This window comes from Epinephelus lanceolatus, chromosome 13, assembly GCF_041903045.1.
Source record: "Epinephelus lanceolatus isolate andai-2023 chromosome 13, ASM4190304v1, whole genome shotgun sequence".
Lineage (NCBI taxonomy): Eukaryota > Metazoa > Chordata > Actinopteri > Perciformes > Serranidae > Epinephelus > Epinephelus lanceolatus.
The window spans coordinates 5,361,905-5,386,835 of record NC_135746.1 but is presented as its reverse complement, the minus strand read 5'-3'; the positions used below and the strand labels follow the sequence as shown (position 1 = coordinate 5,386,835).

Sequence of the window (24,931 nt, the reverse complement as noted above, 5' to 3'; positions counted from 1 at the left end):
GGTTGTACTGTTCAGCTCTCTGGTGAGAACATGTTGAACTCTGAGGGGGGAAAGAAAAGCAAACATTAAGTCAGACTGAAAAGCAACAGAAAATAAAACGGATCGCTGACAACAGATGGACAGAATGACTCTTGTAAAAACGGCATTTCAAAGACAATAACGCTGATTTATCCTGCGTGTAATTACACACAAAGCCATTTGACTTCAAAGTTATTCACTGTAAATGAGTTCTGAAGTTCTCCCCCGGTGTGATGGCACTGACTTCAATGAAAACAGTTCCTACTCCTTCTTAAAAATCAAATTCAAGGACTTTTCAGGCCTAATACCCTCAAATTCAAGGAACCAACACGGCATAACTTGAGATGACCATCAAGGTTAATTACTACAACACTGAGAGTTTTAATAATGTGATCTAGAAGGCTTAAGGAAGGTCACAGACAACGATTAAAAAGAGACAAAGAGGCTTGAATGTATGAACATTTCTCGTTGTGCGGACAATATCCAAAGAACTTCAGTTTGTATTTTCGCACAAGATATATATTTAAGCAGTTTCAATGACCCATGTCTGTTTTTAAGAACCTTAAGAACCGTCTCGATGAGGAAATTGTCCCACTGGTTAATAAACTCTTGAAAACACCGGTGTTGCCAGTTACACTGGTATTTTACAAAAAGATATTCGTCGATGACGCTCCCCTGCACAGCACTGAACATTTTCTACTGCTGCAGCTTAAAAGCATTTCACTGGCGAAACACAGGTTGAGTTTTATTATAAGGCAAGTTGCAGGAAAGTTTAACTCTACCGCTATCATTTATCAACAATGTATCTACAAAACAAAACAGTCATTTTCGGCATTTATTGACAGCAACTCAGTCATCGTTATCAGGTTTCCTATTAGCATGGGGTCTAAATCCAAAATACTGCAAAACAGGCACTTACACTTTTGGTTTTAACACCAAATTCTCCGCCAGTTTCATTGATGAAGGCCGACTGTTGTGTTGCCTCATGTCCCCTGTATCTTGGCCATAAAGTTGCACTTGAACACACCACAAAGACTCCAGCCGACGGCAAACCGTATTCGTCATTCAAAAAGGGAAGCCGGAAGACTGACAGGATGCATTTAAGATGCTAACGTTAGTTAGCACATGAACAACATCACCTAATTTAATGTGTGCTATCGAACAATAAGAAAAACAGTTACCAACTCTTAAAAAAACTCTTAAAAAAAAAAGAAGTAGTATCTCACCTAAGGTGACAGGTTTGTTTTGGATCTCACACCCTCTTGACTTTAAGTGTTTGTTTGCTGTAATCACTTCCATTTTCTCGCGCGCTGAGCTGAACTGCCAGTCAGAATAGTTCACTCACCAACAGGCTTCACCGGCTCTGACATTGATTCAACGTTCTGAATCAGCCAAAAACAAGCGACACGGACGGACAAGGATCAACTAGTGCCAACAGTGCAAGACACACTGCAACAACTAACGCAACAGACGCTCACCAACTCCCAGATAATGATCAAAAGCTGACCGCCAGCTTCATGTGTAGGGTCGCAACAGTATAATATTTTTATGGTATGATAACTGTAATTGTTTCATGGTATATGGTATAAAACTATTATCATTATCAGTTACAATTACCTTTAAAGGATTTTTTGGGGAGGTATAAAACATGTTATTATAATAAAACTTGAAACGTTGTGTATAAAATCAAGGCCGTGGACGAGGAATGTGATCAGTGTACGCCCAAAAGCCCAAGCCTAAAAACATGCAGAGGAATAATATTCAGCAACTGTGTTGATTACTGAGTTGTTTGTGTATGAGGTGGATATACAAGGCCTTTTATAGATTTAAGTCAAAATGGCTAACCACAGAGAAATATCTAATAAATCAAAGACTGATGTTTCTTTCTTAGAGAGTCTATTACATTAAAGCTAAAGCAAAGAGAGTTCAGATGCGCCGAGCACCAAATTCCCAACTTAGTCAGCTCCAATACTTCCCATCATGGTTAATGACAGAGCCTCCAGTTAGACCGTCTTTACTGCCAAGTTTGCTGCATCTATTCATTGTTGTTTCTCACACAGCACGGACACACAAGTATCAGCGCACACATGCATGCATTTCTGGGAACAATTCCCTCACATAAACACTACTGCAAACTCAGGTACACACACACACACACACACACACACACACACACACACACACACACACACACACACACAGAAACGAACACCCAGGACAGCTCTGTCTCCCTGATTAAGCCAGGCCATCTGCTTGAGTCCCCCGTCACCACTGACGGCTGCTGAGTGTCCAGGCCGGCTCAGGGCGAGCCAGAAATCCCCCAGTGCGATCCAACGGCATATTAATCTCCTCAAATCTCAACCTTTTCAAAAGGGCAGACGCCTCGGTAACCTCGGTGCAGTTGTTCGGGGCAACATCATCTCACTCTCTCAAATACACGATTCTGTCACTTCAGTCTTACAGGACATAAAACAAGAAAGGAGGAGAGAGTGTATTTTTTCCTCTCTCCTCCTATCCTTCTCTTTCTCTTGACTTATCTCATGTCTCTGGGTGCTTTCTCTAAAAGCCATTCTCCTTCTCTGTCCGTCGTTTCATATCTGTATGAACACAGTGGCCTTTCAGAGTGCGCAGCAAGTGGCGCTGCAGCCCGGTCTGGCCCAGAGGAGCGGTTGGAGCGGTATAGATTAATGGCCCAGGAGACAGCCTAGGCAAGTGGAATGAACAAATAGAGAGGCCACTGAAATGACCAAAAAGCAAAAAAGTGGTAGCGAGAGGTAATGATAAGGAGAATGAGGCGTACACTAAATTGTAGGAGAGGTGCCGACTGGGGAAATGTGTTCTGTCACAGTATAGTTTTATACCCCTGTCACAGTGATGGAGTGAATTAAATCTGAATGGGTCAATGTGCGTCATTCAACATGGATTTGCGACCCTCCTTCCACATAGGTTGGATGAAAGTCGGACACTGGCCAGCTGTAGTGAGCAGCAGTCTCTGTTAAAGATGGAAACTTCATTTAATGCTGCTGTGGTTAAAGCGACATTAATGAACATTTAACACCTGGAATAGAAAAAAAAAGTGGAACAAAAGGGAAAAACATGAGAAAAGAAGAGTGCAGGTGAGAAACGTTCTTTGATACTTATTTAATGTAATTATGCATAATTGTAGGTAACACTGTGGACTGGAGGTCATGTGTACGGAGCTACATTGACGCTGACTTGACTGCGACAATTTATGACAGCGGTCTTATGTGGACGGGGTCAAATGTGACCTGAGCTGATACAGTTCATCGATTAGTCAATGGGCAGAAAATTAATTGATTCTGATGAGCAATTAATCACCCTAAGTCAGACTGAGGGTCAAAAGCCAGGGGGTGCTTTGAGATACTTGCTTGCGTCTGCACGCTAACATGCTCACAGTGACACTGCTGATGTGCTGCTGATGTTTAGTATGTAACATGTTTACCATGTTCATCAGCATAGCTTTCTAATTAGCACTAAACATGATGAAGAGTTGAAGGAATACTTCACCTCCCACATGACCATTTGTATGTCAATCACTTGCCCTGTGTTATAGAGAATGTGAGGAAAATGCTGTTTTCTCTGCATGCCTCCATTACGAACAAAGACTTGATAACCAGAGACAATTGTTGATGAACTGAAGTCGTATCCTGTCAACAACAGCAAAGTGTTTATAATCAGTGGTTCCCAAGTGGTGGGTCCTGGTCCAAAATTGGGTCTTGGGTCCATTCTGAATGGACCACAAGTGACTCGCGAACTTATCAAGTTTGTAAAAAACCCACTTCATTTTGACATACAGTGAATTTTCAGCACAAAACTTTTTACTTTGAAGTGCCATTCCCTCCTGTAGAGTGAGTGACTAATGGACAGCTACATGACAGAGACAGCAAACTAGCTCAATGAAAGGGCCAAATGCAAGATAGGGAATACACTGAAGTGTGTGGACCTTGAACAAATGACCAAGGAGAAATGTAGAGCCTGTGGCTGGACCAGTTGGGAACCACTGTTTTAAACAGTAGGGTTTAAAGGAAAATGTTCTGGGCATAGGACTGGATAAATGAGACTTGGATTTCACTGGCAGGCGTTGTGCGACAGTTTGTAAATATTTTACATAGTTTTGCTGACGTTAAACCTGGTATGCCTTTTACTCCAATTCATCAAGAATTTTCTCCATTAATTTTTCCACCTATTTTCTTCTTCTTCTGTTTGGATTCTTTGTTAACTGGTGAGGCATGCAAAAAAATTAATTAATTAATTCACCATAACACGGGGTGAGTAATTAAAATACAATGGTCATTTTTTGGGTGAAGTATCCATTTGAGGCTAATGGGAACGCCATTGCCATATTTGGTCACAAACCAAATAGCTGCTCTCATCAGCAATGCTAACATGCTAACAATAACAATGCTAACATGCTAACAATGACAATGCTAACATGGCAATGATAAGCAAGTATCCCTGATATTAATAATTAATTAATACTATCAATAATGTTGTATAACACGACGAATCCCATTCGGGCGGAGATGGCTCGCGCACAAGCCGGGCCAGAGAGGGACGCAGCGACGGAGGGAGAGGCGCCGACGGAGGGGCCCGCTGCGCCAACACCACCCACAACGCTGTCCGTGATGTGTGATCTGTTCGGGGAGACATACAGGGAGAGTGTTACACCTGCTGCCTCCCTGCCTACACTTTCTGAAGAAGAGATGAAACGTTACCAGAATGAGACACCACTACGAGCCGGCCAGGATCCACTCTTGTGGTGGAAAACTACGCACTGAAGTATGCAAACATTGCTCAGATAGCGAGACAGAAGTTGGTCATACCTGGCACTTCAGTGAGGTCAGAACAGGTGTTTTCATCCGAGCGTCACGTTCATACTGCATCAGCAATAAGCATCTTATTTTTTGTGTTTTTTTGTAAAAAGAAAAAAATTAAATAAAAATAAAAATAATTCATATTCATTCATTCATTCATTCATATGCTGGTATCTCTTCATACAGATTAGCTGAAATGACTGGCGCACAGAAGAGAAATTCTTGGCTCAGATATCCACAGGCTACACAGAATCAGCCTAAAATATTGGCCCTTGCTCCCAGAGGCTTATCGTCGTCAGACCGATAGGGTTCTGAGATTGCCCTGGAGTCACACCACCAGTGTGGCTAAGCAATGCCAACAGTGTCTCCAACACCTCAAATGTGAGGATTTGCTGCTTTTGTCAGTTTTATAAGTGGAACTATGAATTCAATATCTGGATTTGGACTGTTAGATGGACGAAATAAGCAATTTGAAGAGGTCATCTTGGGCCGTGGGAACTTCCGGGTAGGCATTTTAACTGTTTTTGACATTTAATGGAGTAAATCAGTAATAGATGAATAAATCATATATATAGATCAACTGACAATGCACATGATTGTCTCTGCCTCGTTTCCACATAGCTCTGTGTACATATGCCAGTCAACCATAAGTTCATTCATTCCTATGAGAACCTCTGTGATCTCTGATATGTTTGCAAAGCAGATATGAGACAGACAGTGTGCACTGTGTCACAGGAAGTTAGCATGACTGATATAACTGATATAGCAATATTTATACATTTTTGTCTTGTCCCATCTGTAGAGAGATAACACTAGGTGCGTACTCCCTTTAATACAGAACTACAGGCATAAGACAAAGCTATGTGAAAACAAGGCCTTTGACTGCAGGGGTATATCGATCCATCCATCTGGATCGATATGTTGATTCAATGATCAACGATCAAACGTCATTGATGGAAAGTAAAAAAACATTGATCCATATAGTCATCTTTAGGATACACTTTTATCTTGAAAGTCTTTGTCACTGTCAAGGCAGGCAGCCAAGACAATGCGGCTAACATTATTTACTTGGGAATAAATCAGCGGAGTGGTAATGTTTTCGATTTTGGAGAAAATACGTGTCAACAGACAGAGCACATGCCAGTGTCAGAAATTAGCAAGGGCCACGGGCCATTTGGCCTGCAGTTTATCCAAGAATGCCCCCAAAAGCCATGTTCTGGGGGCCAAAATTGCCCCCAAGTTTTCGAAACAACTATATATATTTATATTTTTAACGGTATTACAATCTGACATTAAAGTATAATTTTATTTTCATTAAATTAATTTACCGTCACGTCTACAACTCATTTTCCAGACATAATCAACAAGATTGCACTGATTACATGAGAGTAATCTGACAGAGAAGGGGAGGGGGCTTTGCTGTACCATAAGTATAAATTAACCATTTCTTGGGTGATCTGTGTCTACACAATGACAAATTAATGAAAAATTAAGGTAGAATGAACGTTAAATTTTAAATGAACTTACTTCCAGGATTGCATCTAAGGAAATTTATAGTAATCTGGCCTTTTTAACAGTAAAAGTAACTGTAATGTGGTGAAACATTAGTACTGCTATCAGTAGAATAATGGTTAAATAATCACATTTACATTAACTGGTTGAATTATAGGAAATCTGAGTGATATTTTGCAACCATAACTTTATGTAACCCATTATTTGTTTCATTTATAGTGGTTTCTACTGAAGAGTGAAGACACTATCTTAGTTGGTTTTGCTTTTCATGTGTTTATTGTTAGAACATAATTACAATTTTTTGATGGCCCCCAAACATTTTGAAAATGCCCCCATTTTTTAGACCATGGGGGCCAAAATTGCCCCCAAAATATTTTGTTAATTTCATACCCTGGCACATGCTGTACGTAGATAATGCTGTTATGAGATAAAACATGGTGTATCTGCTTGGACAGGCATCAAACACCGCTAACTTCTCTCTACAGCACATTAGCTGCTCTGTTTCAACAATGTTCAGCTGAAAAACATGCATGCAGACTGGAATTCAACCCAGCTGTTCTTTCGGGAGATAGAGTGACTTTACTAAACATTAAGTAAGAAAAATAATAACGTTACATGTAATCTGTTAAGCTATGAGTAGAGGAAAAAAAGTCTGCTAGGCGCGAGGCTAATTTATGAAATGTAAACATGCTCTGTGTTTTATGGCTATTGGGAGAAGTTTACCTTCAGGGCATTGGGGACATTTTTGGAAAAGGATGAAGGTTTGGGTTAAAATGAAAAGATTTCTTTCAGAAAGGTCTCTCTGACAGAAAGCCCTCAAGGTTAACTTCTCTCATGTGCTGTTTTACGTGTTAAAGTTTAAAGTGAACTTCCCTGCACTTATTATTTATGTGTTGTTTTTACTTTTCATGGCCAGATGGCTAGATGGTAAACAAACATGGCAGCACACCGGTAAGGTAAGACAACACGTTTACATGTCGTTTTCTATATGTTCTCTGACATTTATCCTAACGATATGAGGCGGTCTTTGTGGAAAAAAAGCTTGTTTAGTGGACTAACTTTGCACTTGAAGGGATGCCCGTTCACTTACGTTTTAACAGGTCTGACGCTACTATGTGCCCCGGCTGTATCTAGGCTAACGGCTAACATGCTAACTATTATCTGTTTGTCACTAGTCACTTGAACCAAATTTAGGACGATAGGAGACGGGTTGAAATAAACCCAAATTTCCCTTTAAATGGGCAGATAATATCGTCTCATATCAATATCAATTCGATGAATCGAAATCGCATCGTTGCAGACTTTGTAATATCGGCAAATATTGGATCATTGTCCAAAGAATCACTATAATATTGTATTGTGATGAAACTGGTGATTTAAACCCCTATTTGGCTGCAGGCCTGAGCATGAGATCATTTTTTGTAGAGCCAGTCACACATGGCTCTGCAGTGTAACATGGGTACTGGGGGATGTATGTGTAGTCCTATTTCTGAATTCTCCTTGAGCATCTTGAAAAATAACATGTAAGAATTCTAGATATGCCACAAACCTGTAGTGCCTCCATTTCTTTTTTGTGTGTGATTATTTGAATGAATAAACTGTGCTGTAGCCACAGTAGGAAGCATTACAGTGGGATTTTCTTTCTTCCTTGCCCTCTCTTTGTCTCTTATTTCCACTCTCCTGTTCCCCCCTCCCTCCCTCCCTCCCTCCCTCCCGGCCTTACCCATGCCTCAGCTGTACTCTCACACAATCAGCCACATGAGTCCGCGGCCAACATAGATGAGAGAGAGGAGAAAGGGGTTGTTGGGCAACATCAGAGATAGCGGAAGTGAAGTGAGAGATAAAAGGAGGAGAGAAAGGAGAGGAGGAGAAGCAAGAGGAGGAGGAAAGGCAATGACAGAGCGGGGAAAATGAGAAAAGCCCAGGGAGATGGAGAAAAGGTGTAACACACACACACTCACATGTTCTTTAATCAATATAGTGGGAATGTGGACACATGGTAAATCACTTTCCTGGCAATAACAGAGAGCAGCCACTATCCCTCTTTTTAATATGTTGCCAGAGTGTCAGAGGCTGATACGCGGCAATATAAGGCATGGAAGAAGGGTGAGAGGGAAGACAGAAAGTGGGGAGTCCTGGGTGTGTGTGTAGTGGGGGAGCTGTGATGTATAGGCCTGGACAGTTGGTCTGCACTCAGATAAAAGAGGTGAATCATGATTAGGTTGGGTAAAGAGTCCACACTGGCCTATCCATAGAAACACACACACACACACACACACACACACAAAGAGGAAAGCCCGGCTGGTTGGAGGGGCTTTCTCTCTCCTTCAGCCTCCTTATCGTGTGTCCTTTCTCATGAGCTCTCAATGCATCAAAACCTGCTCTCCTCAAAACGAGGATCCACTCCAATATGAGAGGGGGCAAATGAAAAAAAAAAATTCATTACAGGGGTAAAAACTATCACTCTGCTTTTCTGGTCACATCGATTTAGGAGATATTGAAGGCCGGGTAACTTTTCCACCTTGGCCTTACAAATCTGTCCGCCTGTCACCGTCCACAGAGCCACCAGATTACACGATGCCCTGGCAGGTTGACCTTCACTTAACTATCTGACCGCGGGCCACATCATCCTCCGTGTCTTTTATTGACTTGATTCCATCTCGCTCAATCTCATCTTTGCTCGCTGAGACCCAGTCGGCAAATGTTGTTACCGTAAACGAGAGCGGCTTCTCAATTGACTTGGGTCCCCTTTAAAGTGGTGCTAAATAAGTAATGGGGCGTCTCATCTGCTTTGGCTAGCCAGTAGCTGGATGGGTTACAGTAAAGGGAGATTAATGGATGGGTAAATGGAGATAAATGTATGAGCTAAGTGGAAGCGCCCGACCGGCCTATGATGAGACCCAGTGACATACAGCATCACTGCACAGCTGGACAACTGTCAAAGTGCAGGTCGATTCTAGGCAGGGTGCAAGACACAGGTAGACTGAGTGACTGATCGTCCTTTTATTAATAATCATAGATTCATTTTAACACTTGACAGATGTCAAGATATCAGGAAAAATCTAAGAATGAATACAATTTGCAGAAGTGACAATGAAATGAGTAATGAGCGTCGGCAGGAACAGAAATAGGGCCGGTTACTGTAGGTAGCTAAAATGTAGAGTCTGAAATGTAGCACTCAGGACGTGACTTCAGTTACATGGTCAGCACAAAGTGATGAGAGAGGCTGGATATGTTACTAACTTACAGGCCAAACTCCCCAACAGGAACACGGCTCCCTCTTTGGATTAAATATCTCTTAAGACTGTTATGATAACCACAATATTGCAAAACCACACAACTGATAATCCAACCATATGGGAGAGCAAGCAACCACCACGACTGCTTTGCTCACCATTTTTTGTTTTTGCCCGAGGCCAGCATATGTTTTTTCACGCCAGCAACATAACAAGGCGCTGAGTTCTATTCAGCACCAAACACTGTGTGTTTGAAAAATATTTAACTTTGGGTAAAACCAAGCGCCAGTTTCCAGGGCTGAAAAATGAAGCCAATGTGCAAGTGCCAAAAACTGCAGTTCCTCTAATGATCACTTGAGGCTGGCTCCAAGAGCAAGTAAACCCCCATAGACCCCCATGTTAAAATATCCAACAAAAAAAACATGTTTAGAGCCTGGTACAAAAGCTGTATTGGTCTCTATATGATAAGTCCCTGTTCATGACAACTGAATGGGGGTTAATTTATATATAACTCATCCATATACATTTTTTTAGGGCTTAAAGTTATGTGTAATTGAGGGTGTGGCCACTCTGAGTGACAGGTGGGTGCCGTCTACGGACAAGTTGCTACCACAGCAACAATACTGGTTATTAACGCAACCATGGCATAACCCCTGATTCACAGAGTATAGTTATGACTGTGGCTGTCACTATTTCAGCGTGTGTTTTAGTTCATGAAAGTTAATCTTAAATTTCAGGCCACCTAAAAACTCGTTAAGCATTTTGTTTTACTAAAAGGAGTCCGATATTCAGCTTTTTCTCCAAAGTAGGCCTACTTTTCCCATGATTGTAATCCTGTTTTTTTGCTAGCGAAAATTAGCATTAGCATTATCACAATTAAGCTGGATTTATACTTGTGCGTCAACTCTATGCAGAGCTTACGCCATAGCCTACACACTTGACCTACCCCATTGTTACTATGCATACCTGTGCGTTGGTGTGTCTGTGTCACTCTGCAGTTACACCTCCATAACACTAGTTGGTGGTGGGGTTTCTGTCAGTGCTGTCAAGTTTAGTTGATTCAAAACTCACCTAAAACACACATTAAACACACATTAAACATGGCTTAATAGAGACACAAATACACAAAGACAAACACTTGTCTTTATCTGGACACATTTTCCCCACAAATACACATGCTAATGTTATTAGCACAAGCCTATGGCATTTTACATTGTATAAATTAGCCTAGTGCTCATATGAAGCCAGGGACAACAACAACAGTTTCAAAGGTAACGTTACATAATTCAGCTCCATTACAGCTCACAAGGTTCACTGACAGAACAACTGTCTTATACTAAACACGTTTTCCAAACAACAACATGCTAACGTTATTAGCACAAGCCTATGTCATTTTACATTGTATGATTAGCCTAGCGATGAGCGGAGATTTCCTTTACTAATATGAAGCCAGGATAAATCACACACAAGACTTGAAATGCTTTTTTGTGGAGGCTTTATTGTCTTCACAATTTATTGTTTCTTATCTGTAAAGTAAATAAAAGCTTTATCTCCACTGAGGGAAGTAGTTTCAACTTACAAATACAGCCAGGAGGTCTGCTATATTATTTTTTTAAGTATTTCATTTGCTTTAACAGTGTCAACTTTGTGGTTTTAAAAGCAACATTACACCTAATACCTAAATTTAAACCTGATTAAGCTTGTTTACATAGCACTAAAATCAGGATAAATGAAGTAATTTACAAAAGCAACAGAAGTAGTGCTAACACCGCACATCGTGCTGCTGAGTCACCCTTAATCACCTCAGGGGAAACTCCTCCACTGGGACGGCCCTGATAATGGTCTCTTTAAGCTGCTCTATCACTACTGCCACCAGTAGCCAGAAACCCTATCAGAATAAGAGCTGAGATGATAAGATAAGCCTTTATTGATCCCCAGAGGGCAAATTCATTAGTCATGTTATCACGCAGAGGAATAGCCACTCTGATGATTGACTTATCACATCAGCCATCTTAAAAGCAAGAAGAGAAAACAATCTTTAGTTATACTGTATATGTGGATTTTTGTTGTTCTATACAGTTTTTAATTTATTGTTATTTGGACAAAAGCAACATGAGGACATCAACTTGGAATATGTAATTGTAAATGGACATATTTTACTCTTATCTGGCAGTAAAAGAAAATAAGCAGATATTTTCTACATCTGCTATTGATCATACAAACATTTACAGCAAGAAATTCAGGCATCACTTTTGATTCTCAATTGAACTTTGAACCACATGTCAATAATCTCATTAAATCCTGCTACTTCCACCTAAGAAATATTATCAAAATCAAATCAGCTGTGTCTTTTCCTGAGCTAGAAAAGCTTATTCATGCTTTTGTATTATCGCGCCTCAACTACTGCAATGCATTGTTTACATGCCTCAGTAAATCTCCAGTCGCTCGGCTTTAGCTAGTATTTTAACTGGGACAAATCAAAGGTCATGCATCATCTTAATTCTCGCCAGTTAACTTCAGAATTGATTTTAAAGCTCAACATGGTTTAGCACAGAGTTATATAGCCAAGGCTCTACCTATGCTCCAAGTCGTGACCTGAGATCCTCAAGCCTACCCTCTCCAGTCACCCCAAGATCAAGGCTGGTAATGGAAGGTGACCGCGCTTTTGCCATCAAGGCCTCAAAGCTCTAGAATTCTCTGCCTAAGGAGATCAGGGTGGTACATTACATGGTTTTAAATCATTGCTTAAAACATATTTTCATAGGAAAACTTTCACTTTAAGTGCCTGATTTGTGACTTTTGTGATTTCTTTCCTTTGTACTGTTGTTGCAGCACTTTGTAACCTTATTTAGATGAGTGCTATACAAATAAACATCATTAGAATTATCATAACATTTCAGTTGCGCAATTTATTACTTTGTACAACTATGCTGTCGGGGTTTGTGCTTCTCTGCGTCCACTCTTGCACATCGCATCACCGCAAAAACATAAACAAAACAAAAGCCCAGCTGAACCATGTCAGACGCGGAAAAAAAACGACTCCCTGGAGATGGATACATCAAAATGTCTTGTGGTTCACATACAGTACAGAAGTTTAGATTTGTTGTTGTGAAATGAACAAGAAACTCTGCAGTTCCTTTGCTTCAGTATAATGAATACTGGACATTTCATTCTCTGCATACCTTTATTGTTGTGAGGCATGTGATCCCCCCACTGCTCCTAGCAGTCCAAGAACTGGTTTTGTTTTTCAAGGGAGTGTAGTCAGATTTGGGAGGGTCATTGAGTGTACTTTGGTGACTCCTGTTATTCTATCTCTGCATTTCTGCAGCCCACAACATTCACATACCTCTCAGTCATCCCTGCTTTTCATACAATACTGACACTGTCTTCCAAAACCTGGCAACACTTATTCATCACAGTTTAACACCAAGTCGGTTAAACTTCAGGGATATCAGTCTGTCCATTTAGGAAGAACAAGAATCAGTCTCAGCTGCTTTGGTGCAAATCAAAGTGACAAGAGGTGCAATGGAGAGGCAAATGAAGGACAACCCTTAAGAAAGGGAATGGTTTTACATGTGGTGTCCACAGACAGCTGCTCTCTCCTTATCCTTCCTTCTCTAGTTTTGTGTTCTGCTAGTGTCCTTGTCGCTACTGGTAGCATGAGGTGGTACCTGCAGCCCAGTGCAGTCACAAAAAGGTTTGCTATGTCTCCCAGCACAGTCTCAAGAGCATGGAGAAGATACCAGGAGACTGGTCGTTATACAACGAGAGCTGGACCAGGCCGTAGAAGAGCATCAACCCAGCAGCAGGAGCACTGCCAGAGCCCTACGAAATGACCTCCAGCAGGCTACTGGTGTGCATGTTTCTGACCACACTGTCAGAAACAGACTCCATGAGGGTGGCATGATGGCCCGACGTCCTCTAGTGGGACCTGTGCTTACAGCCCAGCACCGTGCAGCTCAATTGGCATTCACCAGAGAACACCAGAATTGGCAGGTTGGCCATTGGCTCTCATTGGTTCACACTGAGAGCTTGTGACAGGTGTGAAAGTACTTTAATTTTCGGAGTGATTTTGAATCCAGCCCTCAGTGGGTTAATAGTTTTGGTTTCCACTGACTGTTCTTTTGTCATTTTGTTCTCAGAGAAAGATTTTCAGCTTGAATAATTCGTTCATCAAGATTTAATTTTTTTTTTTAGCTGTGTAGTTTTCGAAACAATTTCTGGTGCCTGCACGTGTCATGTTTTCCCCCTTGTCACATACACTGGTCAGGTTTGAGACGCCTACACTCTGCATGGTGGATCCGATTGAACTGTATGTAATTAAAAATGCAGGAAGCTGGGATTTGGGTCTGCCTCTAGTTAACGCAGCTGATGTGTTGTCCCCTCCCTGACACATAGAGACTGCTCTCATCTCTCCTTTGTTCCTGCAGTCTCACTTCTTCTCTGACGGTGCCGTTGATGGGCCAAACCGCACGCAGCACCAACCCGCTACAATCAATTCACTCAATTTGATCTTAATTAGCTGACCACAAAGAGCTTCACATCGCCGCTGACGCAGACGTAGCGTCCCACTCCCCCCGTTGATCTGCGTCCCTTGAATTTCATGCTACACTTCTTAATGACATGTAGGTCTAATGATCTGTGTTAAGTCCTAGCCTGTGACAAACCCGTGACACGTTAGCCGAGGCTAACAACTTTCCTTCCGTTTCATCTGCATCAAATAGGGGACAGCTTATCATTCGATTGGCATCAAAGGAGCTGCTATGGACAGCGCAGGATCTGTCAATGCTCGCTTGTAAGCATGCTTTTAACCAGCAGCTTCTCATTTCCAATGCAAGATATGAACTGTTTGATGCTTTTTCATATTCAATGACTGAAATATGAGCTATGGTATAGCTGGGGTGTAATCCACAATGCCCCTGCGTCCTGTATAAAGAAATGTGCTTAAATCAGGGCTCACGGTAAAAACAGTTTGGGATTCTGTATAACACTCCCCTACCAGTTTCCTACACTGGGGCTTTGTAAAAAGTGAAGATAATGGATGTCTCCACGGGCACATGTTCATAAATAAAACAAGCCGAGCTACTCGCCTGGTATTAACTGCACTTTTCACGGGGAACGGGGAATCGATGCTAATGGAACACATGCAAAGCAAATAGGGACAGTTCTGCGGCCTTTTGACCTCCGGTGGCAACAAACACGACTGTGCATGTAGAGAGCAAATTCAGAGAGAAACCTGCATCCAGAGAGGAATAAATATGGGGATAATATTCCCCTCGCTCAGCAGTGTCAGTAAAAAAAAGCAAAAAAAAAAAAAAAAAAAAAAGCTGTGAAATGTTGAATTTGATATGCTGTGAGGGTCAGCCCTAGGTTGAAAAGCAGATGAGCCAGAAATGGAGGGGGATGGAGTATGTTTGTGTACAGCAGGCACATAAAAAAACATGGGGCACTACTATGAATTCATACACGATGTACGGATGGACTGAGCTACGACAGCAGGAGCATGGAAAAACATATTAATGCGTAAAAGATACACCCACCGCCGCTCATGTGGTCGTATACTGCGGAGCTAAATGTTAAGGCTGCTGCAAGACAGATATGTGATTTGTGTGGGAGGTCTAGAGGAAGAAAGTTAAGGAACAAAGAGGGATGAGACAGAGGGGGAAAAAGTGGCGGGGGGGGGGCGTCAGAGCAGAGCAATAATTTACAGGTATTGTAAAAGCAGGGCTGGCGGGGACATCAGTAAAACAAAAATGCCAAACCGCTCTCTGGAGGGAGCGCGGTTTTATACATTTCTACAGACATTTTTCATCAGAGGAGAGTGGAACACTTTCTCAAGTAGTCCCTCCAGAACATTCAAGTAGGGCAAAGTGCTTTCTTTGGAGCCATTTTTTAATTGCCCTGTAAAGTCGAATTCAAAAAGATGACATGGAGCCGTGATGGAAAGATCTTAACTGTAAAGACATGTAATCTTCTAAATGTATCATAATGCACAGTTTCTCCTGTGATGGCGACTAGAAATGTGAGCAGAAATGTTTCTGACTGCTCGTACGTGTCTGTCTATAGGTTCATTTGCATACACACACCCCCAATGTTGCACCTACGGCGCCATATTGCAACTTCTAGGCGGGGACTAGCAACTAACCTCTCAGCTACTTGTCCGTTACTCTCCAGATAGCCTCAGACAGACACAGTCAGGAACAGAGCCTCTGATTGGTCGACAAGACAGGAACACAACCATGGGTGGACTATGAGGCACTGGGGCCCCTGGGCATAGATAACCAAAACGCCCCACCAACTCTCTCCTTGATAGCAGCGAGGCACAGAGACTTTGTGGTTTTGCTTCTTTTTTTGTTGTTGATTTGTGTCTCTTTGTGGTGACTATGCATCTTATTGGGTAATTTTGTGTGTCTTTTTGGTTGTTGTGCCTTTTTGAGTAGTAATTTTGTGTCTCTTTGCATCTCTTTGCAGCCATTCTGTGTCTTTTTGTAGTTGTTTTGCCTGTTTGAGTAGTTATTTTGTGTCTCACTGTGATTATTTTGCCAAATCTTGCAGTCATTTTGTGTCTTCTTGCAGAGATTTTGCCTGTTTTTCTTATTTTGTGTCTCCTCTGCAGTTCCTTCGCATTTCTTTGTAGTTATACAGTGGCTCTTAGGTCATTTTTCTTTTGCCTGTTTATGTAGTTATTTCTTGTCTCTTCCAGGTTTCTTTGCATCTCTTTTTAGTCATATTGTGTGTGTTTTTTTTTACCTGTTTTTCTAGTTATTTTGTGTCTCTTTTGCAGTTCTTTTGCACTCTTCTTTCTTTCTCTGTGACTGTTCTGCCTGTTTCAGTAGTTATTTTGTCTGTTTGTGCTGTTACTTTTGTCTCTTTTCAGTTCCTTTGCATGTCTTTGTAGTAATATTGTGTCTCTTTGTGGTTGTTTTGCCACATTTTGCAGTTCCTTTGCGTCGTGTTGTGTCTTTTTGCAGTTGTCTTGCCTGTTTTTTGCAGTTATTTTGTCTCTTCTAGATTCCTTTGCATCTCTTTGTAGTAATATTGTGTCTCTGTGGTTTTTACCGTTATTTCCTGTCTCTTTTGCAGTACTTTTGCATCTCTTTGTAGTAATATTGTGTCACTTTGTGGTTGTTTTCATTATTTTACAAGTTATTTTGCTTCTTTTTGTGGTTATTTTGCCTGTTTGTTCTGTTATTTTGTGTCTCTTTGCAGTTCATTTGCATCTCTTTGTAGTAATAGTGTCTTTTTGTGGTTGTTACGCCTGTTTCAGTGTTTATTTTGTGTCTTTTGTGATTATTTTGGCTGTTTTTGATATTATTTTGTGTCTCGTTTTGATAATTTTGCCAAATTTAGCAGTAATTCGGGTCTCTTTGCAGTTCCATAGCATCTCTTTGGAGTCATTTTGTGTCTTTATGCATTTTTTCCCATTTAAGTAGGTATTTTGTGTCTCTTCTAAATTCCATTGTATGTTTTTGTCGTTATTTTGTGTCTGTTTGTGGTTATTTTGCCTGTTTCTGTTGTTATTTGAGTCTCTTTTCAGTTCCTTTGTATGTTTTTGCAGCCATATTGTGTCTCTGTTTTGTAGTTATTTTGCGTGTCTTTGTAGTTCCTTTGCATATCTTCATGGTCATTCTGAGTCTCTTCCTGGTCTGAGTTAATCTGTGACATCCTGCAAGTGAAGGCCATGGTGACCCCTGACACTTGAGGCCTCTGGGTCTGAGCCCTGTAGGCCAGTTTAGTAATGCATCCATGAACACAGCCTCTGATTGGTTTGACAAAGGCAGCTAACTGGGATGACTGACAACAACAATAACTGTTTTCAACACAAAAAAATTTGACAAATAATAACAAAAGGTATTCAGTGTCACATTGATCACTATGGATTTTTTTTTTTTTTTTTTCCCTGAAAAGGGGTGAGAACATTAGCTTCTGGGCTAACAAAAAAAGATGTCTCTCTTGCATGTAGCGTCTCACAGATATTTAAAGTTAGTAATGTTATGTTATGTATAACTTCTATAGAGTCCAGTGCTTCAGATTTGTCTCATCAGTCAGTTTTTCACTGCCTGACTGAACAACTTTATGAGGCATTACACCTGCCCAGACACAGATTTACCTGCCCCGGGCAAGTGTTAATGTCAAGCCCTGGTGATTCCTGTATTTTGCACCATTTGCACATCTTTTTAAAAACTCAGCGGTTAGTGGCCGGTTAATGAGTGTCGGGCTGTCAAAAGCAAAATGAACCCAAACTGGCATCCCTAATGATGATCCATTAATTGTACAAGACTGTTAGTATGTTGGATCTTTTCCTTTTCCTGTATTCTTCCATTGATGCTGCTGACATTGCTCCACACTTTCCACCCCTCCATGCCCCGTCCCCTCCGCAGCCTGAACACAGCGATGGGTTAGGGGGCTGCTATTTCATGCGCTCCCTCAGGCCCCTTCACTTTGATAAAGGTTGCATACCTCCGGGCATTTTTGAGAACATTTTCCACTCTCTCCTGACACTTCCACCTTGCAACCCCTTGTCCCATCTCAGCACGCCCTTTCCCTCCGGCGCAGTGCAGTTTAACGACCGTGACACAGCGTGCCGGCTGGATAATCCCAGCGAGACCGAAGCGCCATTAGGAAAAGGAGGCCGCTAAAATGCCAAACCGTATTACCGACCCCCTCCTCCTCCTCCTCCTCCTCCTCTTCCTCTTATTCTGGGTTCCCTCACTGTCTCTTTCTCACAGAGGGCACCTGGTACTGCATCTCTTCATTAATGCAAGGAGGCGGGGGGAGCGTCACACACACACAACTTCTCATTCCCCTCTCACAGCCACTTATCTGTGGTGAAGAGCATGACTACATTGCGGGTGTCCTCTGACAATGGGAGCCGAGGAGGGAGGGAAGGTGTGTGTGTGTGTGTGTGTGTGTGTGTGTGTGTGTGTGTGTGTGTGTGTGTGAGACCTCAAAGCAACAGACTAGTTTAAAGCTAATCATGCTGGAGGTAATGAAGCTACCAAGAGACGCTGTCAGCCTGCAAGGTTAATGGAACACCTGTATGCACGCTGCGAGACGGAGGCATGATCTCCGCGAATCAATGGAAGTCAATGTTTTTGCAAACTCATGCGGCTTGTGCATGTGACTGTGCATGTGTACATTATTCACTAGAAGTGCTGGGAGCCTTGAGACGCTGCAGCTCAAAAGGAAGCGGTAAAAGAGATGCCGCCGAGCGCCGCCACCGCTCGTATCTGTCAGCATCACAGGAGAAGAAGAATCCCTTCTCCCTCCAACACATGAGCGTATTTTTCGGGGGAAAGAGTGGGAGTGTGTGAAAACTGTAGCAGACCCTGAAGGTGAGTCGAAATCAGAGAGGTTCAAAAACTGTGAAAACAACAAAAAAAAAGAATTAGGTTAACTTGTCAGAAGACAAAATACAACATTTAACTTTCTGTGTAGCTGATCTATTTAATTTCTTTGAAATCAATGGCTTTTTAGAGGCATATTTCTGTAATTCTCGCACCGATCTCTAAACAAATATTCAAATCTGATCAAACAAGCCATTATGTTGACAGCTTTCAATTCCATTCAATGACAGAAGCGTCTGCAGGCAACCTTTGAGGAGAAAGCAGGCAGCTAAATTATGCAAATGTCTGTCAGTTTAACGAATCAGAGGCAGAGAATTAGCAGGCTGTTAGTCTCTCTTAGACCCGCAAATGCCGCTAATATAGATGAAGGGCTGGAGCCTGATTTCATTATCGCAGCTCTGAAAAAAAGGGAGGAAGGGGGGAAGAGAAAGGGAGAGGAGGGAAGGAGAGAGAAATGAGAGCTTGGGAGATGGAGACAAATGTATGTGAAAACACAGGCCTCTATTCAGAGCCCTATCAACTCCAAATATCAAATTAGCCAAATGAATGGTACAAGATAAAGGACAGCAGGGGGAGGAGAGCGAGCGCGGCAGACGGGCAAATGAAAGGAGCACAGAGAGAGAGAGAGGGAGAAGCTGCGAGGGCGTGTTAAGAATGGAAGGGATCGGAGAGTATTTCAATAATCGATAGAGCGTGAAGTGAAGAGAGGGTGAGACACGGAGGGAGAGAGAAAGAGGGAGAGAGAAAGAGGAGCAGGATATCACAGTTCATTAGTCATAGCTGGTGACAACTAGAGACTGTAGCAAGAAGATTGTCACTGGGTCTTAATCAGATGAGAAACGATGGAATGCCAGTCGTTAATTCCAACAGCATTATAGTGTCTATTGTCTGCCTCTGAAGGGGCTTATCGCAATCTCTCTACCTCCGACTGCTGCTGCTGCTCCTCCTGCTGCTATGCCAGCAAACAAGCTGCCAGCCAACTCACCAGGGAAACTCTAAAGAGCTGGGGAGAAACTAAACTCTCCCTTTCTGCAAAGTCTCACTCTCTCATACTCCTTTTCTCTCTCAACTCCTGTCTCCCACTGCTCTTTCCGCACACACACACACACACGAGCGCACACAGGAACTGAAAAACATGTAGTGCTACAGTAGCCCTTGGTGCTACAAGGAAGCGTCTCTGAGGCAGAAACCAGGAAATCAATTCTCTCTTTTTAAGCAACCCATTAAAAGGCGCCAAGGAGAGTTAAAGCACTTGCTCAAGACATACCATTACAGTATATTATATATTCTGTTCCAAGGCTAACCATAATGAACACACTCAGCATCACACACTGCTGTGAAGAGGCTATTAGACGCATGCACACACACACACAGGAAAAAAAAAATTGTGTATATACAGCTCCATTCCATGCATACAGTACGCTGACAAAAAATGCAAACACACAAAGATAATAAAATGTCATATTCTCTCTCTTCTCCCCGCTCTCGCTTGTACACAGACACAAATAAATACTGCAACATTCCTCCTTAAAATGCACATCTCCACCATGTTTTCCTCTCCCAGGGTCTGTTCCTGTCAGAACCATGGCCCAAAACTCTCAGTCAGCCGGCTCAGCTGGGGACGGCCTCTCTCCGACTCAAACAACTTCCCTGCCTGGTTGGAAATGTGTTTACTGTATTTGTACCACTACGCTGCACTGCCTGCATCATTCACCACAACCAAACAAAAACTACAGCGAGTCGTGCAGCTACAGTATGTGAGCACTGTGTAAATTGCGGCTCCGTTAAAGGTGTGTGCTGGTGTGCATCCTCCTGTGCGTTGCTGTACCGGTGGGGGGTGGAGGAAAAGTTTATTTGACGGTTTATATGAGAGAGGGGGAACTTTAAAGGCATAACAAAAAGGTGGGTCGTTTAAGGTCGCCTGACAGTCAGTGTGTGTATCTGCCTTATCCTTATTGGTTCATTTAAACATATCTGTTCCTCATCAGGGCTGCTAGCCTGACACTGACAAACCAAACTGTAAATCAGGAACCTTGCAGTTCTGGACGCAATTGGACAGACCTACAACCAATCAAAGCGATGTGATGTGAAGTAGCGCTGATTAACAGATGAATGTAAACGGACTACAGCGTGCAGAGCAGAGCTGAGATGGTGTGTTGGTTTTTTTCGAAAAAATGCTGTAATAGTGCACTCACCATAGTGTCCCTTGTGCAAGGATGGCAAGTCAAAAATGATGTCATCACGTGTTTTGCGTGAAGCACGAAGGCTCTGCTAGTTGTCAGTCATCGTCTTTAACATGCGTCATATTATGATAAATGGTTATGAGTGATCTAGTCTCTATATACAGACTCTACATTCAGTGAATGTAGAGTCTGTAGGCAAACCCCGGAGATCTTGCCTCCGGGAAGAAGAGCGGAAGAGCCCTGGTTTCCGGTGCTAGGCTGTTTGTAGTCCGTGTGATATTGACCAATCACGTTTCAGCTGGCTGCAGTTGTTGCCAGGTTAAACGGTCCATGCGGTGAACTAATGAGGCGGAACATAATTGCGGTCACTGCAAACTCTGAATCCATCGCAATGGTTCACCATACTTACTTATATATAAACGGAAGTCAGAAACGGAAATTCACCTCCTCCGCTCAAATCAAACTGGAATGCCAAAAAATTGAGGGTCTAACCCCAGAGGCTGTATCGCCATCTGCCGGAAGTCAGACGCCCAATACAGCCAGTGGGTTCCGAGAATGTGAGTGATCCAACGTGAGTAGAAATTTGCGTTTCCTAGAATAGCAAGGAAATGACCCGTCCTAATTTGCCTTACTCTGCCTTGACTGGCTGACCCTGATGTTCTTACTCTAACCCTAACCGATCTCACTCCACTTGCCAAACCTAACCAATCCAACCAAGGAAGGCAACGAGTACCAACCAATCATAGGGAGAGTAGGGCAGGTCATGTCTTTGCTATCCGAGGAAACGCAAAATCACAAATTAGGCTGGAAATCTGAACAGAAGACGAGAGACAGATCTGCCAGAGCAAAGAAAACATGAGCTCACAGATTTGTCTGCAGGCTACAGGGCTGCAACTAGCTATTATTTTTCTAAGATATCAAGGAGAATCCAGAAAAAGGACTGCACACGGCTGTTCTCAGGCCATTAAACAGAAGTTATCAGTGGTTATAAGTGTTATAGATGTGGAACAGAAAGGGCCTGCAACACCTACTTTTGGCTTCAGAGGGCCAATAATAATGACAGGAGCGAAGGAGGAAGTCAGGTGACGTAGAATAAAGGGTGAGAAAGTCCTCATTTCGAAGAACAGAAGGGTGGTAGATGGGTCAATCAAACACAGGACTTTCAAGATGCTTTCACACCTGCCCTGTTTGGTTTGGCTCAATCAAACTCAAGTTTGTTTGGGCAGGTGTGAACACAGCAATCACACTCAGGTGCGCACCAAAACAACCGGACTGAGACCTTCTCGAAGAGGTGGTCTCAGTTCGGTTACAAATGAACTCTGGTGCATGTTACAGTCCTGGAGGATTATTTATGTGCACCTCCTCCTGTACTGCTTTAATATGCACATTCAGCACATCCAATGCATCAAGACATTGTTTTCTAGTTGGAGCCGCGCCTCGTTTTCAAACTGTATGGTTTGACTAAAATGAACAATGACAGCAATATAGTCCACGATGAGCAGCGCTAAAATCAACCTGCGTAGTTGTCCCTCCATTGTGACATTAGAAAGTCTCACATTTATCTTGCAAGTGTACTCTTCTTCAACGTTTGCTTTACTTCCTGGATTTTTCTGACCAATCAAGAGCAGCTTTCTCACACAAGGCATTTGATCTTGTCTGCTTGTAAACACTGCCGTGAGAACATGAACCAAATCTAGGCAATTATACAACTTAATGACAAATTAACTCCCTGATTCAGACCAAAGCAAGACTCCAGATCTGAAAGCACCCTCACCCAGGAGAGCAGGGCTCATGTCCTGTATAAGCCAGCATCACCATAAGTCAGTGTTAACTTATTTTAACCAGAGGTGGTTATTTTAACTGTCGTACCATGATATGTTTTCCTTAACTTCACCATGTGGTAAAAAGTAAAAGATAATGCAACTGTGACAGTTTCACAATGTTCGATATGCAAATGACCCCTCAATGGGCTGATAACAGCAACTGTTTCATAAGGTTGGATATGCAAATGGCCATTTAATGGACTGATAACGGCCTCTGATCCTCGGCATGGCGGACCCCTTCTAACCCGTATCTATGAGAACAAAAACGGCCTTTTAATGGGCTGATAACATCAGAATCAGGTGCTGTTTCATATAGGAGACCTACCTTTGACTGGCTTAACTGAGTGTGTGTGTGCTGAATTCCTGTTTTTCATTTCCCTAATTTTACATGTTTTAATCACTTCATCATTTATTCTCAGAAAAGAGTAAATGGCTCATCTAGTCAGAACAAAGAGCAGCCAGGAAGAATGGGATGAGGCAGAAAGTGTTGAAATTTGGTCTAAAGTGGAAGTTTTACTAAGTTAATTTTGTACCTTTTATGAAATGTATGAATATGTACCTATGTATGCAAACCCCAAGTCACTAAAGAGTGAAAATGCTTCTCAGAGCTCAGGATGATGGCTTCAAACTGCACAAAGATTAAAGTCTTTATCGACTAATTTTCTATTGATTGACCATTTCAGCGCTAAAGCAGTTGTTTGGCATTTGTGTTGGGGAGGGTTTTTAAAGACTACTCCTCAACATATGAAATAATTTTACACTTTGTTTCAACCAACACACATGGTTGCTTTGCAAACACATGACACAGATGTTTCCTATCATTGACAAATGCTGTTTCCTGACATGCAACGGTGTGCTTGTAATTGGGAATAACCTTTGTTTGTTTTGAGCATGTGTTTGCATTAGCTCATCTCTCCTCCTGCGCCTCCGTTGCCCTGAAGTGTATGTACATGAATACTGCTGGATCTTTATCTACATGTGTGCTTTTCCTGTCTGACTGTGTAAGGGAGGGTGAGAGACAGCCCAAGGACGTGTGACTCTCTGTGACAATGCAATTCTGTGCTCCACTGTTTATGACTGTCTACAAAACTCTGCACAAGTGTGGCTGCGATTCGGTGCATGTACTTTTGCTGCTTGTGAGTATGTGTGAAACACTGCGATACAGTGTCACTGCATGTGACAAAGTGACTGTGTGTGTGTGTGTGTGTGTGCACAGAGGAAAGTTTGTCAATGAGTGAGAGGGAGAAAGAAAGCGACGGCTTCTGCTTCAGTTATTTGTCGGCAGCGCCAGTGTTTCACTCGGCTGAAAAGACCAGTCAGGAGGGACCAAAGTACCTCCTCCCTGATGACACACTTTTCTCGCTGCACTCTGACTGACCTCACACCACACTGCACGACACGACACTACACACACATGGCCACAGAAAACCACACAGATAGACGCATGTCCGCATGAAAGCACACACACTCGAGTGCACAGACAAGGGCACAGTATCATACACCCACACTTTCTCTCACACATGTACGGCCACATATACTCTGAAACACACCCCAAGGGCACCCATATGTGCGTACATGTAAGCACACATTGTCCATATGAATGCCTATATGCACAAGAAAGCACACGCAGATGCAGAGGGCACACAAACAATGTAGGTATAGTATACTGCAGCTACTGTATCCAAGGAACTGAGGAAGGTTTGATCTGGTTGGATTCACAGTGAGCATTAGTGTTCAATAAACCATTATAAATGGACACAGCTGGACCCCTGTGCTTGAGTGTGTTGGAGTGTGTGTATGTGTTGCCATGACTCTGTGTGCTCTTCTGTAGGTTTCTGTGTTTGCTCATCCTTCATCCCAGTGTAAAACTGGCCCACTCACTATTACCCAACTCCATCTAGATTTAGTCTCTTATTCTCCAGCCTCCTTCTCTTTCGTCCTCTTTAGTCCTAATTTTCCCCTCCATTCTTTCTCTCC

The 24,931-nt window shown here is 42.4% G+C and overlaps 1 protein-coding gene across 4 annotated transcripts in view; it reads right to left on the bottom strand.

Moving 5' to 3' along the window:
* klhl29 (kelch like family member 29) overlaps positions 1–24,931 on the bottom strand; it is a 409,128-nt gene that overhangs the window by 292,912 nt on the left and 91,285 nt on the right. Inside the window, exon 5 of one of the 4 annotated variants that reach the window (XM_078173676.1) lies at positions 10,568–10,672. The exons of the other annotated variants lie outside the window; for them this stretch is intronic. The gene's annotated coding sequence lies outside the window, so the exon portion shown is untranslated. The remainder of the gene's footprint in view (positions 1–10,567; positions 10,673–24,931) is intronic. 4 annotated transcript variants of the gene reach the window in all.